Source organism: Pteropus vampyrus, unplaced genomic scaffold, assembly GCF_000151845.1.
Source record: "Pteropus vampyrus isolate Shadow unplaced genomic scaffold, Pvam_2.0 Scaffold36, whole genome shotgun sequence".
Lineage (NCBI taxonomy): Eukaryota > Metazoa > Chordata > Mammalia > Chiroptera > Pteropodidae > Pteropus > Pteropus vampyrus.
In genome coordinates, this window is record NW_011888817.1 from 6,875,824 (window position 1) to 6,894,988 (window position 19,165).

Here is a 19,165-nt window from a genome sequence, read left to right on the forward strand (position 1 = left end):
ATACAGTTGGGGCTATTATTAGTTCCATTCTACTCCAGAGGGGAAGTGATTTGCCCAAAGGTAAAAAGCTGTTAAAATATAGAGCCCCAGACTCAGTTGCCATCAAATCCCACAGTCTTAACCACTGGGCAATACTACCTGGTGGGCTGGTGAGAATGCGGGCAAGGTAAAGGTGTGTCAATATGCATGAGAGCCTGGGGGTGTGTGTCAGCTTTTCCTGTGGGGTCCACTGGGCTAGGGACTGAGAGGATCTCAAATGTCCAGATTTCTGGTTAAAGGAACTAAAGTTTTGCTGGTGTTTTGGAGCCTACCCAGCTATATCAGAAAGTGTCCCCCAGACCCAGGAGTTCAGTGAGACCCTCCTCTGTGAGACTGTGAGCTTCTTAGAGGCAGGGACCAGGGCCCTGAAACCTAAAACAAGACCTGACTCAGAGAAGGATTCAGTGAATTTGGGGGGGCAATACATGAATTTATGACCTTGATGTAACATTGACATCAGTAATCACAATAAATATACTTTTGGATGCTTACCTGGTGACTAGCACTATTCTCAGTACTTTACATGGATTATTTCATTTAATTTTTACAACAGCCCTTGAGAGAAATACTTTTACTAACCCCATTTACAGAGAAAGAAACTGGCTTGGGGAGGTTTAGTAGCTCACCCAAAATAATGTACCATTAGTAAGTGGAAACATTGGAGATTGAGCCCCAAGCAGTCTGATTTCAGACCCCGTCTAATAGGAAGACCACTGGAAGGGAAGTCACTTGTTCACAGTGGGCCTCAGTTGTCCCCATTTCCGCTACCCCCAAAAGGGATTAGCTCTCCATGGCTCTCTACCTGAAATATTCTATGATTCCGTGATTCCTCTTTATGAAAGAGGAATTAGGTTTGTTCTCTGTGGGTAGAAATTCTAGATGGCAGATTTGGCCTTAACTTTAGAGCTTTTGAAGTTTCGGGAGGGTTTGAAAATGACACCAGCCTGGGATGGTGTCATTGGAGTTATGTGAGCACATAACTCAGAAATGAGGTGGAGGGGAGAGGACTTGGACAAGTGACCATGTAAGCCCCTTCCAGCACTGATGGGATGAACTAGCAGGAGGAGAAAGTCTCTGAGAAGAGTGGCAAGATTGAGGATAAGAGAAACCAGAACCCACATTTACTGAATGTCACCCACTGTGTGCCAGATCTATGTTTGGCACTTAACTTATATTGCTAATTCTCAGGAAGAAGACACTATAAGATTTATGGCTGAATAAACTGAGTTTCAGAGAAGTGACTTGCTCATGGGGATGTGAAGTACAGCATAGGGAATATAGTCAATAATATTGTAATAACTATGTATAGTGCTAGGTGGGTACTAGACTAATCCTGGGATCACTTCATAAATTATATGAATGTCTAACTACTATGCTGAACACCTGAAACTAATATAAAATAATACTGAATGTCAACTCTAACTGAAAAATAAAAATTAAAAAGAGAAGTGACTTGTTCAAGGTCACACAGAACAAAATGGTGAGCAGGTGATCTAGGTGAGTCTGGTCAGAGTCACTTCCCTAGGTTCCTTATGAGCAACTCCCCTTCTACTCCCTTCCTGCCCTTAGGGGTAGCACCACGTGACAAATTGCATCATACTTTTGCCATTTGACATCAGAGACCGCACCAGCCAATTCAGGAGCTCCTTGCTTAACCCTCTCCTCACCCGCTCCGGCTTGCCTAGAGCTGGGCGTAGGGGTCCAGCCGCACCTGCAGCCCCCGCCCCTTCCCGGCTGCGACGCTCCCACTCCTCGGCCAAGTCCTCCCTCCGATTGGCAGTTGTCTGCACCAATCAGAAGGCCTCCCGAGTCAGGGGCGGGGCCTCACGCCAGAGTTGCCCTGTCAGTGCAGGTGGAGGCCCCCGGCAGGGCAAAGTGGCTGGAACCTCTTAAAGGGCGAGAACTGCGAAGAGCTAGAACGCGGCCCGGCCCGTCCAGGTCCCCGCCCTGTCCGGCCCAGGTGAGCCTGGACTGCCCCGGGGGCGATCCCGGGTCCCCAGGAGAGACGGGGTGAGAGACAGAAGGGCCCACTCCCAAGGACCTGAGCGGTCCCGGTAGGGGAGAGACCAAGGTCCAAGGGTCGGGGGAGGGAAGTCTAGGGGCCCCAGGTTCCAAGGTCCGAACTGAGGGTTCAGAGGGTCCTGGGCGTCTCAAAGTTCAGGGTGCGGGAAAGGGCATCGACAACAGAAGAGGAGGTCCGGGAGCTCCGGTCCGGAGCTGGACGCTTGCTGCTGGCGGTCCGGCCGGTCCCGGGCCTGTCTGAGGCAAGGGTCCCGGGGTTAGGTTCCCGCGGGGGGGGGGGAGTTGGGGGTGGCGGGGGACGGGGGACGGGTTTCCGCGGAGTGCTGCAGTCCAAGGTCCACCCCCCAACCCCGCCCTGTCTGCCCCGCAAGCTCCTGCCGTGCTCTCCGCAGCGAGCTGGCGGGCGGGCAGGCAGGCGGCGCTCAGCGGGAGGGGGCACCCAAGCCCGGAGCCCCGCGCTCCGCTCTGGCCCTTACGTAACTGACTTTGAGTTTCCGGACTGCGGGACCCGGCTCTGCCCTACACACTCCCTTCCAGGTTTGGTCTAGGGACTTCCCTCTGCCTCTGGTCTCCCCGGTCTTTCTGTCGGTTTCAGATTCCTGTTGCTCTCAATCCCTGAGTCCCTGTGTCTCTCTCATCTCTTGTCTCTATGTAGCCTAGTCTCTCCCTATCCCTGTCTTTCCCCTAGAGTTTTCTCACCTTCACCTACACTTTCTGGCAGATACCACCTCTTGAGGGTAGAACCGGAACGGAGTTCTCCCCTCCAGCAAACTGGAGGCAGGGACGTGTCTAGACAGACCCCAGCCCAAGGGGAGAGGGGAAGTCTATCTTGGAAGGGTTAGGGGAGGTTATTCCAAGAACCACAGCTTCCCCTGGGAGAGAGTGGCTGACTGGAGGCAGCCTCTTCTCTGCTTCTCTCCTTCTGGAGACCTTTGTCCAGAAGGAGAAGGCTTGGGGAGACCCTGGCAAGGCCTGGGGCTCAGGGCACCTGGGAGCCCCTCTAAGAACTGCCTGATCATATCCTCAGCTACTGAAAGGGAGAGGGAAGGGCCAGAGCACTGGCACAGAACCCATGAGGTTTCAGCAAGCTTCCCACCTTCACCCCAGTTACAGGCCTGGGGGCTGGTCTTGGCAAGAGGCTGGGGTGGGGAGGAGATCAGCTGGAGGAATCCAGAGGACTTTTGCATGGGGGGAAGGGGGAAGGGAGAAGGTGGAGATAGAAGGAACAGACTATCAGGTTTAAGGAGCACCTACTGAGATCGCCCCCTGCCTTCAAGGCCTTTCTGCATGTCAGAAAGACACCTCGGAAATAACTCCTGTACCCTGCTACTGTCGGGTGCATGTAATCAAGGTGTTATAGCAGTCATCATGAGGTGGGAATTAATTCTGACTAGGAAGTAGGGAGGAGAGACTATGCAGAGGGAGATGGAAGCTTTAAGAAGAAGGGAATCCAGAAGCTCTAGAAAGTAGAGAGGAGAGAGGGAAGGGGACATCCCATGTCCCGTAGGCTTTGCATGCAACAGAACTGGGTTCAGATCCTGATCCTGCCACTTCCTTGCTGTATGATGGTATTGCATGAGTCATTTCAGAGAACCATGGGACTCTCTGAGTCCCAGGTTCTTCCTTAGTCAATAATCCAGAGCTTACAGGCCTTAGCAGAATCAAATGAGGTAAGGAATATGTAGTGACCAGAATGGTAGCTGGTCTGGGACCATGCCCATGGGGGTGTTTAAAGAAGGCAATGGAGTGGGGAAGCCCTGAGATTTCCTCTGTTTATATAGGAGAGTCAGGCAGGGCCTGCCAGGTCCTAGCAATGTGGGATGCAGGTGGAGCGCCTGGGTGTGTGAATGATACTCAGTGAGGCAAGGAGGTCCACACCCGTCTGTCTGCTGATCCACCCATCCCTGCACTCTCTAGAACAAGCTGGCTTCCCTCCTGTAAGCCCCAGGTGCCAATAGCAGCTCCCAGGGCTCCCAGGCTGCCCCACCCCCTAAGCCAGTGAGGTGGGGCTAGTAGCAGGGCAGGTCCAACACCCCCTCTGCAGAGTGGACCCTGGCCAGAAGCCTGGCTGGTGTGCTGGGCAGGAACATCCCAGCCTGGCTGGGAAGCTGCTGATGCTGTAAAGGCCTCTGGAGGCCCAGAGCTCTGCTGGCTGGTGTCAGGCCCAGTTTATGGGACCTGGGCTGCAGGTGAGACAGAGGCTGGGATGGGAGTGAAGAAGGGAGATATAAGGAGAGACTTCTGGAGGGGAACCCTGAGCAAAGCTGTGAAACCAGAGAGGAACTTCATGAGGTTACTCTCTAAGCCTTTCCTGAGTACCTAGTGTGTGTTATATACAGGTTTGCTAGCCACAGGGCTAAACAGGACACCCATGAAGGACTCACCATAGATGTCATGGTGAGCTGAGATTTGCTAGAGGTTTGCAGAGCGAATATTTGTGATAGTTCCCTGGGGGTGGGGCACTCGAATTTCCCCAAGGCCTGAGATTCTGATGTTTATTAAAGGGGGCAGGATTCCACTCCCCGATAGTCTATGGGCCACTTTTTCTCCCTGGGTCTCAGTTTGTTTTTCTGTGACATGAAAGGGGAAGATGAGCCTAGAGTCTCTAAAGGTCTTCCAGCATCCATTACTATAGTCTCCAAGACCTAGATTGGGACTTAGTCCACCCCCTACCCTCACCCCATATGAGGAAGAGGGGAGAAAATGGGGACAAGGGTAAGGCTGAGTGTTATGGGCCTCTAAGCCCTGTTCTTGGCCTGTGTTCTAAAAGCATAATTAGAGCTGCACTTACTGTGCATGGAGCTCTGTGATAAGCCTTTAATATGCAGCATTAACTAATGTCATTCTTACAACCTCATAAGGGTATAGGTATTATCCCTGTTTCACAGGAGTTCAGGGAGGTGAATCAGCTCGACCAAAGTCACACAGCTTGAAAGTGGCTGGACTGGGACTTGAAACTAGGTGTATTTGACTTCATAATTCAGACCCGCTAAAAGGGAAAACCTCCATCCAACAGGTAATGGCCCTTACCTGTGGATCCTTCCTGATGCCTGCTGAGTGAGCTTGGAGCTCTGGGATATTCAGGCAAAGGAGCTGGGGGACAGGGTGTGCCAGTGCCCACTGGCCCCAGGAAGGGGGGAAAGGAGTGGGGGGAGCAAACTGTGGGTCAGGGCCCCACTGGAAGTTTCCCCAGAGGGCCTGCCCAACTTGACTACTGTCCAGGTGCAAGAGCTGGGCACTAAAAGGCAACCTTAATTAGGTGGCTAACTTTGGACTTCAGTTTCTCCATTTGTAAAACTTGGATTTTAGTAGTTGAGTGCAGACATTCCTTGGTCTGTGGCTGAAGTCAGCGATGGGGTAGAAGGTTAGAGGCGGGGTTCTGGATATCAGTGTCTGAGCCTGTTTGAGTTTGGGTCAGGAGCAGCTTGGATCCTAGGCTGGCTGTTTGACAGCTATTTCAGATGAAAGAACTGAGGTTGGAGAGGTTCAAAAGCTGTCTGGAGCTGTGCAGCTAGTGTCGCAGAGCCTGAAGGGAAAAAAGCAAAGGAAGACCCGGAGAACAAAATCCTGGCAGATGCCCGTTGTAGTCTTGGCTTCACCACTTAACTAGGCTTGGAGATATGAAGTAAGGTGCCCAGGAATGCAGAAAGGAGTCCCTTCACCCCACTGTCCTCATCTGTAAAATGGGAATGGTAATAATTTCGCCTTGTCCACTTCCTGGGTTATCGTGAAGGTCAAAGGAGATGAGGCATTTGTAGAGTCAGGTGAGAATGTGGGTACTGGTTATTTTTCAGCCCAAAGCTGCAGTTCTGGGTGTGTGTTGTCGGGAGAGGGCACTCTGACAGCCCCTCTGCTGAGATGCTTTACCCTGGGGATATTTGGAGAACAGCTCTAAGAATGTCACCACCACTTATTGAATAGTTACCATATGCCAGGCACCGGGCTCAGAGCTTCATCTCTCATTGTCTCCTTTAATCCCTACCTTGTCAGGTAGGTGATGGCCTGACACTAGGTCCCTCTAAAACCTATACCTACTGTCATTTCCTGTAGCTAACACCAATGGACAGTTTATTATGTGCTAAACATTGTGCAAATGTTTTACATATATTAGCTCATTGAATCCTCACAACACCCTTGGAGGTGGGTACTAATGCTGTCTCTATTTTACAGATGAATAATTGGAATACAGAGAAATTAAGAAATGGGCCCTAAGTCACAAAGGTAGTGAATAGTAGGGCCAGGGTTTGAACCCAAGTTCTTAAGTTTCCTCCTCGAAGCACTCATCACAATTGTAATTCAGTTAGTATTTATGTGATTGCCTCTTCACTGCACTGTAGGCTCCATGAGGGCAGGGACCATATTTGTCTTCTTCATACTGTATCCTCAACACCTGGCACGCAGTAGGTGCTCAGTTAATATTTGTCCATAGGGATCCTACTGCCTCTAGTGGGCTGAGCCCTGGGAGGCCTCATGAGCTTGGGTGCATTATCAGATTATCAGATTGCTGACTAGGGGTATCTGCCCCAGCAGAGCCCCAGAGGCAGAAGGAAGCCAGGGTTTCACCCTTGGCCCAGGCCCAGGCTGAAGAGGGGCCCCAAAGAGCTTGTTTGTTGGTTGTGCTTGTGTCTCACTGCTGTCCTTTGCTTTTATGTGCCACCGTGGTGATGGCTTCATGGTTCCTCCCTGACTGGCTGTATGACCATGATGGCTGCTTCTGGGTGAGTACTGGTTTGGTTAAATGATGCCCACATGGGTTCGATTCTAATACATGTCCTGTGGCTCTGGGGCCACTAGGAGGTGTAACGGGGAGGCCCAGTGGTGGGGGTGGAAGAACTGAGGGAGGGCGCTCTGTGAAGTTAGGATCCCGCCACAACCAGCTGACTTCTCTCTAGATGCTTAACACACTGATGTGATTTTTGGGTCACATGACACAATGCAAAGGTCTTTGGGGCCAGACTGGTCTGGAATAGAATCCTTATTCTGCTGCATGTAGGTGGGTGGGTCTTTGCATCTCAGTGTTTCAGCTGCAGAGTGGAAACATTAACACCTAACTGACACAGATATCTTTGTTCTTTTCTTCATGTAAACCCCATGAGGGCAGGGATTTTTGTTCATCAGTTCACTGTTGTATCTCCAGCACCTAGAATATAGTGTCATGTCATAGGCACTCAATAGATATTTCTGAACGAATGAACGTATTTATTCATTTGGTGTCACTATGTCCCATCAGTGTGCTTTGTACTGGATTAAGTGGCTAATGGATATAAAGTGCTCAGCATCTCAGTGGCTGATGAATGTGGGTTTCCTCTTTCTCACTAAACTGAGAGTTCCTTGGTGGAGGGCAGGGCTCTATAGGGCAGGGCGTCCTTTGAATTGAGTGTGAGGCCAAGTACCAAGCCCTTCAATCAGCAGAGAGACTCAGGGGCTCTGCTTAGAACTGGGGAGGGAAAGGCAGAGCCTCTAGGTTTCATCAGAAGAGAGGGGCAGCTAGGGAGGTCTGGGGCTGAAGGTGGGAGGGGTGAGGAGGGATTCTGCCTCCCAATACTGCCATCGTCCTAGCTGTATGACCTTGGACAAGTCATTAACTTCTCTGAGTCTTGGAGGCCTCATATGCAACATACATATCATAGCACTTCGTCCACATTGGTGGGTGCGGGAAGGAGCCAAGGAAAAGTGCCAACCCAGGGCCCCGCATGATAATAGTTGGCTTCCTCCCAGTCCTGGGCTCATTCTGGGAGGGGACTAAGTAAAACGTCTCTCTCTTTTGGCTCCTTTTTCCTACTTTTAACTTCCCACCCAGCTGGGACTAGAATCTAGGAGTCAGGAGTTTAGACACTTTAGCAGGCTGGCCAGGGCCCTGGGATAAGGTCTGGACTCTGCCCAGTGTAGACATAGCTCAGTGGAAGTCCCAGCTTGGTCTTTTTTTTTTTTTTTTTTTTTTTTTTTCTGTGTGACTCGATTAAGTAACCCATCTTCTCTGGGCCTAGGTTACCTCACCTGTTAAATAGGGTTAATAAAGCCTATTTCCCTTGAGGAATTATTTAATGAGCAAATGGGTGGTTTAGGCATTATTATTGCTATTACCATTTGCATCTGGCTGAAGAAGCTCCAAGGTGAGCCCTGGAGAATGACATCCCATGTTGACCTAGGGATCTTGAGAATCTCTAGTCATCATATATATTATTGCCATTTATTGCATATCTCATATGCTGGGCTTGTTGTTTATGCTATTTTAGATATGTTATCTCATCTAGTCCCCCTAGTGACCTGGCATTATGGCCCCCACTTTATGAATGAGGGAACTGGTGCTGAATCAAGTGAGTTATGCAGAGTTATATCATTATTTAGGCGTGGAGCTGGGGATCAGACCTAAGTCTGCTCAATCTAAGGCCCAAATTCTTAGTGTGAAACTCTCTTACCTCCCCTAAGGAGGCAGAGACTGTATTTGAGTCATCTCTGTCCATCTCCAATGCCCAGCACAGGGCTGATGGGAGCTACTGTATTGTTTGCTAAATGATTAGATTTACACACACACACACACACACACACACACACACACACACACACACACACACACCCTCCCCGCCAGGACTGCTTCTCTAAGAGTTTTGAAGAGAAGAAACAACAGAAAGCAGGGGAAAGTGAGATACTATAGTGGTTAAGAGTCAGACAAACCTGGCTATGAATCCTGTATCTATTGCTTACTTGTTTTGTGACCTTGGGCAAGATATTTAACCTCTTGGAGCCTTAGTTTCCTTACTTGTAAAATGGGTATAAGAACTTACCTACCTCCTAGATCCTAGAGAGGTCTTACGAGGATTAAATAATGCATATGAGGTACATGGTAAGTATTCAATGACAGTAATTATTATTGTTATTATTATAGTTATAATTATGAGAATTATTTTGGGATTACAAAGATATCTTGGGACAGAGGAGACCAGGTCTGGGAGGGGTGTGCTGGAGATAGGCAGGTAGCAACCTAGTCTGACAGGTTTTGAAAGGCACCTATAAGGTAAAGGGAGGGAGGAGACCTCTTAGAAGGTCATCTAGTCATCTGCTTTCACTAACACTCACTCTGTGACAGGGCATGGGACGCAGATGAATCTGTGGTGTCTCTGCCTCCTACCTCCCCAGGAGCTCGGTCTAGTTTTGGGGAGGACACAAAAACTACCAGCTCCACTTTTGATACATGTACTGACATGTGAACTGTGAATATCGTCTCAGGCAAAGACCAGGTGAAAGGGCATTCCTAATTGAAGGAACTGCTTTGCCAAGGTACAGAGTCATGACCTGCACTCAGGGGACTGCAGCTGAAGAGACAGGCTCAGGAGAGTTGGGGAACTTGACCCAGAGGCAGTGGGGAGCCATTGGATATTAAGCAGGGGAATGACATGGTTAGGCTTGTATTTTGGGAAGATTGCTTGTCGTGGAGGACAAATGGGAGGGGAGGAGCAGAGGAGGCAAGTTTCCAGGTGAAAGATGCTGAGACATTGAGCCATGGGATGGGGAACAGTGGTGTGGATGTGAGGTCTGTTTAGGAGGCAGAGCCAGCAGGATGTGATATTGGACTGCAGTGGGCAGGCAGGAGAGTAAAGAGGTGAGATGTGAGATCTTGGGGTCTGGGGAGGTGATAGGGTCTGCTGGGGTCTTCAGCTGGGGGACGTATCTGGGAGGAGGAACCAGAGCTGGGTTTAGGGGTAAAAGCCACTTGTCTGCTCCTTGCTATCTTGTGCCTTAATTCCCCCAGGCAGCAGCTATGTCTGAGCTGGACACTGGGGCAAGGCCTCTGGCCACCAGGGCCCATGCTCCCAACTCCTACCTTGGGAGTCCCTTGTGGTGGCTCTGGCAGGTCTGGCAGAGAGGACAGCTCTTTGGGGTGGGGGTCAGACAGAGGCCCCTGAATTCTGGACCTACCAGTATCACTGAATGTCTGCATGACCTCTGAAGTCACTTTCTCTCTTACGTTCCTTTTCCTTGTCTTGAGAGTGAGGATAAGAAAACCTGTTTTGCCTGCCTCAAAGATTCAATGATAAAATGCAATTAGAGATAACAATTATTTATTGAGCACTGACTGTGTACTATGTTCTGGGGGACACAAAGATGACTCAGATAGGGTTCCTACTTCTCAGGAAGCATGAAACACTTCAGAACAAGCTCAGCTGAGCAGGTGGTTAACTCTTTCTAGGCATCAGGGGAAGAGATAGCTAAGCTGGGATATGAAGGATGAATAAGAGCTCTCTAGGTGGGCAGTGGCGAGAACAAATTTCTAGGGATAGGGAATAGCATGTATGAAGGCTTGAACTCATATAATGTGCTCAAGGTACGTAAGGACTGTAGTTTGGTGTGGCTGGAGCATAAATGGGGAGGTAGGTGGTGATGACAGTAGGTGGTGATGGCAGCTGAGGTTGGACAAGGAAGCAGGGCCTACGTCATGCAGGGCTTTGAAGATGGTCACTTTAGAGATGATCACTTGCTTCCCTCTCCTTCCTACACCCTCACAGCTGCCTGTCCTCCTCCCTGAACTGCCGGGGCCCTTTCTGCCCTGCTCCTCCCTCATCTCTCCTTGTCTCCTTCTCATCCCTACTCTAGTCAAACCCAGTGGCTGCGTCTCTGAGGAATCAACAACCTGGGTTCCCTGCCAACTCTGCCACTTACTTATAAGTGGCGTGGCCTGCAGTCATTTGCCCTTTCTGAACCTCAGTTTCTACCTCAGTGAAATGGAGACAGCAGGCCTTCCTCACAGTGAAGGGCAGAGGTTTCAATGAAATAATCCCTACAAATGGCCTTGCACAAGTAATGGGCACCTATAAAAAAGATTGTATCATCGTGATTCAGACTGCTGAGTCTCCTTGGTCCCACCTACTGCTTCCTCTGCCTCTCCTGGCAGCCCAAGCTGGTCAACAAAGGAAGGAAAGGATTAAGAAACCAGCCCAAACCTCCAGAGGGGGCCTGGCCCACTGCCAGCTTGCTCCCTCCTGCCTCTTACTCCCCTTGGCCTCAAGCCCAAGGACACTCAGTCTTGAGGCCTGGGCTTCCCCTAACTTCCCATCCTAGGATCCCCTCCCTGGCTAGAGGCCAAAGCCAGCAGAAGCCCTGAAAAGGGGACAAATATTTTTAAAATATGTAGCTTTATTTTTTCCCCCTGGATGCTAGTAATCATGCCCCTTTTTCCTGGATGACTGGGAGAAGAGCAAGTGTGATGTCCTATATCTGTGGGAGCCCCCGTAGTCTGGGCAGAACTGGATCCCTGAGCCTCCTGGATTTTATAGCAGAGACTGGTGACCAAGTCCCTTTTGGTACAGAGGAGAGAACCTCAAATCAGAGCAGATAGCTGATGGTACAAGGTCACGCAGCAGGAACCTAGGTCTCTGGACCCTTTTCTGCACTGTCACTGACCTATGAATGGGTGTGATGCAGTGACTAATCTTGGCTGTCACTTTACTTCTTTGAGCCTCAGTTTTCCTCTGCTGTAGAACGGGGGTGACTGGCAATAATGTAGATAAAGCCCTCAGTCTAGTGCTCAGCACCGTGAATCCTCAATAGTAGGCAGCTACTGTTACTGCTGTTACAATTGCTGCCTCTAAGAACCTTCTCTGCTCTATCTCTTCCCAGTCTAGGGACTTGGAGTTTTGATAGTTTCTTATGGAGCAAATGGCACCTAATAAACAGGTTTTAAAGCCAGAAATTCGTCATCTGCCCTCTGCTCTCTACCTCCTTCCCCTCTCCTGGTTGGCTGAAAGACTCTAGTCTCACCCTCTGCCTGATTTTGGCCCCTGCCCCCAGATTAGGGGTCCCCAACTCTCAGGCCGAGTACCGGTCTGTGGCCTGTTGGGAACCAGGCTACACAGTAGGAGGCAAGAGGTGGGTGAGTGACGTTTCTTTTGTGTTTTCAGCTACTCCCCAGAACTAGCATCAATGCCTCAGCTCCACCTCAGATTATCAGGCATTAGATTCTCATAGGAGCACATGTCCCTGGGGCCAAAAAGGTTGGAGACGGCTGACCCAGACAATCTCTGACCTCCTGGTGCCAAGCCTGCACAGTCTGTCTTCCAGGAGCCACAAAAGAGGGCAGTTTTCATTTCTGCAACCTTCTCTGATCAAATGCCACTGCAAACACTTTGATAAAGCAGAATTGAAAAAGTCCTGTGTTACCCCAACCTAGACCTAGGGGGAAAAGGTGAACTATGAGCTTCCTGAAACTATCCTCAGGTTGCTAGGACAACACTAAGACTTTTGCAGCAGCCATAAAGTAGGCCTAGAAGAGAAAACCTGGTGCATAGCCCACAATGTGGGAGAGTGGAAGGAACACCAGACTGAGTTCTGAGTGGCTGCCCCCAGCTCTTCCTGTCCTCTCTGAGCCTCCGGTTTCTGATTTATAAAAGGAAGGGGATGGATTGATGTCAGAGGTTTCTGTTAATGTTATAGGATTAAAAGAAGGGATTTGGGAGCTGACAGACCTCGGTTTAAATCCTAGCCTCACCACTTGCCAGCTGGGGAGCCTCTAGCAAGTTGTTTTACCTCAGTGAACTCTGGTTTTCTCTCTTATAAAATGGGAAAAATAGTAGCACCTTCTCATAGGATTACTTAAAGACTAAATTAGATAATTTGTGGAATGTTCTCAGTCTATAGCTAGTTCTCAGTCTATTCTACATTGGAGTTATTGTTGTTGTTATCATGATTAAGTAGAGACAGGAAGAAGAAATCAGTCAAGGCCAGCGAGAAAACAGTTCATTGAGAGGGCAAGGCTTGAGACATGTGCAGGGTGCATTTGTTCATTCATTCACTCAGCAAATATTTAAGATTTGCATAGACAGGACACAGAAAAGAGGAGCAGGGAGGCTGGAGAAAGCTGGAGTCGTATAGACCTGCCTAGTCTACCTGTGTGATATGGGTTAAGTTATTTCTCTTCTTCAGATCTCACTCTCTCATCTGTAAAATGGTCAGAATAATGAGCATAATCCTTACTTCCAGAATTGTCCTAAGGTTTAAGAGAATTCAAATTCACAGTGGATGATCAGTCTATCTGATTCCTTTCCTCTCCCAGCTGTTAATGACTGGAGGTGTGATCTTAGGCAAGCCCTTGAATACGCCAGGCATATTTCCACCCCTGGGCCTTTGCATTTGTTGGTCCTTTGGCCTGGAACACTCTACCCCCAAACACTTTCATGACCCTTCTCTCATCCCCTTAATATTTTTATTTATGTCACCTTCTCAGGCCTTTTTTGAGCATCCTATTTAGTATTATAACACTTCTCCTACCACCATCTTGGCTTATTTTTCTCCATAGTACTTATCACTCTTTGACATACTGTATTTTGTTGAATATTGGTTTATTATTTGTCTCTCCCTGTAGGACTGTAAGCTCAGTGATAACAGTGATTTTTGTCTATCTTGTTCAGTGATATAGTCCCTGTACCCAGAAGAGTGTGTGGTTCATAGTAGCTGCTCAATAAATAGTTGTGGATTGAATTAATGAATAAATAAAGCCTCTTCTCTCTGGGTCTAGCACTGTGCTGAGAACATAGTAGATTCTCAATAAATAATTATATGAGTGGGTATCATCCTCTCCATTTGTCAGCTAATACTTTGGCTGGGTCCACCCTGAAGCCCTTTTGCTTTCGACATTTTCTGCCAGGGCATCAGTTTCAGTTAGAGTGCCCAAATCTTTTGTTCCTGAGCCTGAGCATGCAGAATTTCTAGTTGGGGCTGTTTAGCTGTTGGGCCCACAATGATTATTATGTCATTATTGCTAATTAGCACTTAGGCTCAGAGGATGGAGCTTTTGTTTTTCAGCAGAAATCACAGCAGAGAGCTGTGCCAGCCACTGGGGCTCAGGCCTTGAGCAGCTTCTTCTGTATCTCCCCTCCTCCTAGCTATGGGTCTGTGGCTTAGGGAGACCAAGACAGGGGTGCCCAAAGCTACAAGCACCTGGGTAAGCAGCTCAACTGCTGTCTTCCCCAGGCAGTTTTCTGCAAAGTTTTTCCCCCACATCCTTGGCTCTCCATGCCTGGCTGATATATATAGGGGATCCTATATAGAGGGGACTCCCTATGCCATTGGGGGCTCTAGGTAAAGGTTTTTCAAATGTCCAGCAGACAGAGGCATTTTTTTGATGTTCAAGATTTAGGTAGTATGGGTGGAAGAAATAACCCTGGGTTTAAGATTCAGGAGCCTTGTTCAAGTCCCTGCTTAGTTGCGAGTTGTTGGGTCACCTTAGGCACACACATCACTACCTCTTGCTGGGCCTCAGCTTTCTCACTTGTCAAGTAGAGATAAAGACACCTTCATGGCTTTTTGAGAAAGAGAGGCAGGATAGTGTAGTGAGCAAAGGATAGAATTCTGGAATCAGACATACCTGTCTTCTCAACTATACCCCTTTCTAGCTGTGTGACATTGATGAATTGCTTCACTTCTCTGACTTCAGTCCCCAAAGCTATAAAATGGGGCTCAGCTATAAAATGAGCTTGTCCCTGTGTTTCTTGAGAAACTCTCTAGGCTTAGAGTGTTCCCTGCCCTAGGGAGAGAGAATTAGTGGGTTAAGCTTGAGTGAGCTGGAAGCTTTGCTGGATCAGAGTCATTAGGCTTACTCCAGCTGGCGAGAGAAGGGGGTTGGGGAGGGTCATGAGAGGCCAGATCTTTGAGTCCCTCCTTGAATGTCCCAGGGCTACGATCAGAAGCAGCCACAACAGCCTTTCCCTAGGGTCTTGGGACAGATGTCGATGTTGCTCATTCATAGCATTTCCAAACTGCTTTCCCAAGAGCGATATGAAAGCAGTGTGGTACAGATGATGGTGCCATCATTCAAACCAAGTTTAAGTTGTGTGACTTTGGGCAAATCACCTAACATTTCTAGGTTGTAGCTTCTTCAACTATACTTGAAGCTCATATTACTTAGCAGGCTTGCTATAAGGCTGAATACAATAATGCATATAAAATACTTATATGTGCTCAGCACGTAGTAAACACCTAATAATAATAAATATTATTTTTAATAGTAAATTATCTCTAAGATCCCTTCCAGCTCAGACTTTCCTAGGTTTTATGGCTATAGAATTTAGCATGGCCTCCAGCTTTGGATGAGAAATGTAGCTGGACTTAGAAGAAAGCAATGAACAGAATCCTGTAGTAGGGGTTGGAAGACTTGGGTTCAAGTTTGGGCTCTGCCACCCCTGTGCTGGGTGACCTTGGGCAAGTCCCTTCCAGTTTCTGGACCCATTTCCCAAACTGTTTAAAATTTAGCAGCTTAGGCTTGATTATCTCTAAGGGCCTTTCCACTTCCGACATTTCATGAGTCTAGAGGCCTAAAAGAATATCTTAGCACCTGGTCACCAGTTGCTCTTTTACAATTTCATCTTTTCCCTTTTGCCCCTTGATTTTCTTCACAGCAGAAAGGATATAACTCACCAAATCCAATATATATATTTTACTTACATTTAGTTTTTTGCTTTTACTGTGCACAGAAAACTCTTTAAGATGGAGCTTAATGGAATTTTGTAAGCAAAATGCATGTGTCACAGAGGTCAAAACATGCTCTGTGTTTTCAAATATTGTCTTTCATTGCATGATTCATAGCATTCATCTGCTGATTTCTTTTGCTTTGATCTCAAAAATGACCAGAACAAGCAACTTTGTATGCTATAATTAAAGAAATTATGCTGCAGTCAGTGCATCCGAGAAAAATAATCATGGGTATGATTTAGATAAAAGGATGTTTGTCAAGTACCATATAAGAGCAAAAAATGAAAAATAATCTGAATGTCCAACATTTAGATTTGACTAAATTATGGTATATCTACTTATTAAAATATGAGAGAGCATTTTTAAAAATTATGATAGAAATGTCATAATATATTGTTAGGTTAAAAAAGTTGGTTCTAAAATAATACGATCTAAATTTCAAGAAAGCTTGAATCATATGCAGTTGCTGATATTTGACCATTTTTAACCTATAAAATCAGCAATTACATGTGACTTAAATTAATATATACAAAAGATGAAAAAGTGTATCAGTAAGAAAAGGTATGTGAAGAGAAGTCTCATCAATATATTGATGGTGGTTATTTTTGATTGATGGCTTTAAGGTAAATTTTTTTTGTAATTTTACTATATATTTTCAATGAAGAATTCAAGTACTACTACCAAAAATAATCCCTTAGGAAAGCTTACCACTGTATGAACAGTAATTTTCCCATCCTGTTATAGCTCATTTGATTTATCATTTGTATTTAAAAAAATCTAAAATGGCTGCGATTTTATGACCATGGGCAGGATGGAAAGCTCTACTCTTTGTATACTTTTGGTACTAGGATTGTTTTTTATTCAATAGTGACTGTTCAGAATAGTTTGCTGGTGGGCCCAGCTCTTCAAAGCCTCCTTTTTCTCTTGCCACCCCGCCCCCCCCAACAGATAAATGTTTTCTATGAGCCCTATCACTGGGGTGTCAGGCCAGCTGTGTCCCTAATCCACCCACGTCCCAGATTTGGGAATGGCTCAGACTACAACTGTGCCCCTACTCTACCCCCCACTTTCTTTCAGTCTCATCTCTTCCAGGTCATCGGAGGCGCCATCTACCCTCCCTGAGTCTCCCCACTGGTCACCATCTAATTTCACCATCTAATTTCACCCTCTTCCATGCAGCTGGTGTTTGCTTTTGCTGGAGCTCAGTTTGCAATAGAGAAGGATTAGGACCCTTTCATACAGTCTTTTTTTTTTCCCCCTTAGTGGCCTGACTACTCCAGGGGCTGACAGGCAGCTAACAGGGCCTGTATTCCCTAGGAAAGAACAGGAGGAGGTAGTGGGGGAGGCAGTGGCGGGCTCAGCTGGCAGGCGGGATAGAGATGGCCCCTAGAGACCCTGTCCTGGGGCCTGGAGCATGGCACAACCACCACCCAGATGTGAGCATGGAGCAGGCAGGGCAGGAACTGAGTTTCTGCCTAAGAGATTAGCTGTAGAGATGATGCTTGGGACCTTTACCCTTGGTACCCAATAGCAGCCTTTGTAGGCTGAGCTGGGACTCGATGTTTGATTTGCAGAGGCCTCTTCTGAGAAAGCAGATGGGCACGTGAGTAAGGGTAGTTTCTCTGCCTTCAGATCGGGTATTACTTACCCCACTCCCCCACCTCCTACTATGTGTTGGGCCTAGCTATAGTCAGGGATTGGGCATTTAACCTAACAGATGATGGTGTGTACCTAATTAATAACAAAAATCCCCCTGTATGGATTGTATTTTGTAGTTTACAAAGCCCTTTCATCTCCAGGCTAAGAATTAAAAGCCAGGACTAGAATTTAAGATTCTAAAGCCTGTGCCAATTTCAGATTCTAAAGCCTGTGCCAACAGTTCTTGGTGTGGTATTGCATGGCACGCTGACTTTAAAAGCGATTTATATCTGCCTTGTGTTTAGCCATCTTCTGCTAGTCAGAGGCCCCTACTTTTTTCAGGGTGATGTTTATAAATACTACATACTCCATGCATCCAACCAAGCCTCTTTAAATCTGATGTGTCATTGCCTAGCACTTCATGGAACAGAGAATATTGGTTTCAATGAATCTGAATTTGCTGCATAACATAATGGTGGTAGTAGTGAGCCATCTTGTGACTGGTCTTTGGGATTTATCCTTCATGGTAGCTGATTTCCAGGTCTGATAGGTGAAGGAAGCCTCAGAGGCACAGAGGTGGTAAGGCTGGAGCTCCCCTGATCACAAGCATGGCTGAACCTGTGGCGGGGGACCAAAGTATTCAAGAACAGGTGCTTCACCCCAGTACACAGAATGACCTTGGCCAAGTCACCTGACCTTTTAAGCCTCAGCTTTCTTATATATAAAATAATTTGTTCACTCATTCAACAAATATTTATCGAGTGTGCATTGTTCCAGGAGATGAAAAAGAGGGACAAAGTCCTTGCCCTCCTGGAGCCTGCAGTCTAGTGGTTCTAAATGGCAGCAATTTATTGAGAAGGACAACAAATAAATACATATATAGGAGAAAGTCAGGTAGAAGGAAGTGCTATGAAGCACAAAATTATAGCAAGACAAGGGTGTGTGAGTAGAAGCTGTTTTAGATAGTTAGGTGGTCCTCAAGGGGTTCTCAAGATGTTTCAAACAGATAATTGATATAATGTGCTCAGCTCAGTGCTGACAATAGTTGGGTGTTTAACAAATTTATTATAATGTCAGCCAGCTTCACACCTCTCAGTCCATATTTTAGTCTCCAGATAGCAGTAATAATTAACACTTACTTTGAGCTGTTCTAAGCGCTTTACATATTTTAACTCATTTAATTTCTATAGTAATTCTTATGAGGTAGGAGTTATTATTATCCCCTTTTATGGAGTCAGAAACAGACGTATAGAAGGCCAATTAGGGAAAGCTGGAGTCTGAGAATTGAACCTAGTCAGTCTGTTTCTAGAGGCTGAGCTGAGAAGTGAGAGGGCTGTGATTAGATATCAGGATACAGTGTCGCTGGCATATACAGGCTCTCATGTCGGATTGCCTGGCTTCTTATCCTAGCAGGTCTAGGCCTCTCTGCTTGGGTTTCTTCATCTCTAAAATGGGAGTACCAGAACCTGTCTTATCTTATAAGGACCATGCTTAAAACAGAGCCTTCTTTTTGCCTGTTCAGAGACCAACGTGGCAGGAAAAGCAGAGGGTCAAGGGACCTCTGAAACTTCTGAAAGGAAGTAAAGGCACATAAGGCAATTGTCAACTAGGTTTTTATGATTTTGATAGTGCCAGGGCAGAATTAGGAGACCCTTAAATGCAGAAGACAGCTGAAATCTTGGTGTGGCCACAATATTCAACTTTCATTTAAGATCTTACACAGCTGCCAGGAGAGGTAAAGTCTTATTGAACGTCAGAGTTAGAATGGCGCCTAGAGATAGTCAAGTTTGTAGATGGGGAAACTGAGAACCAGAAAAGCTCAGTGACTTAACCAATGTCACTAGCTGCATTAGGGGGCAGTCATCTGGGGTAGACTGGCAGCGTCCTCAGCTTTCTTGAGGAGTCCAAATCTCAGCCTCTTACTTGGCTCTTCTCCCAGTGAAAAGGGCCTCACCTTCGACCTGGGCACTAACTGCCTCATTCCCTACGTGGTTGCTGCAGGGGC

At 47.2% G+C, this 19,165-nt stretch overlaps 1 protein-coding gene across 9 annotated transcripts in view; it reads left to right on the forward strand.

Annotated features, from left to right (window-relative positions):
* Positions 1-1,848: 1,848 nt before the first annotated feature.
* EPB41 (erythrocyte membrane protein band 4.1) overlaps positions 1,849-19,165 on the forward strand; it is a 159,614-nt gene continuing 142,297 nt past the window's right edge. For 6 of the 9 annotated variants that reach the window (XM_023529240.1, XM_011357771.2, XM_011357772.2 and 3 more), the window contains exon 1: positions 1,849-1,999. The gene's annotated coding sequence lies outside the window, so the exon portion shown is untranslated. Of the gene's footprint in view, positions 2,050-2,435; positions 2,599-19,165 lie in introns of those variants that run through there. The other 3 variants (XM_023529227.1, XM_023529241.1, XM_023529234.1) reach the window with 3 other exon arrangements.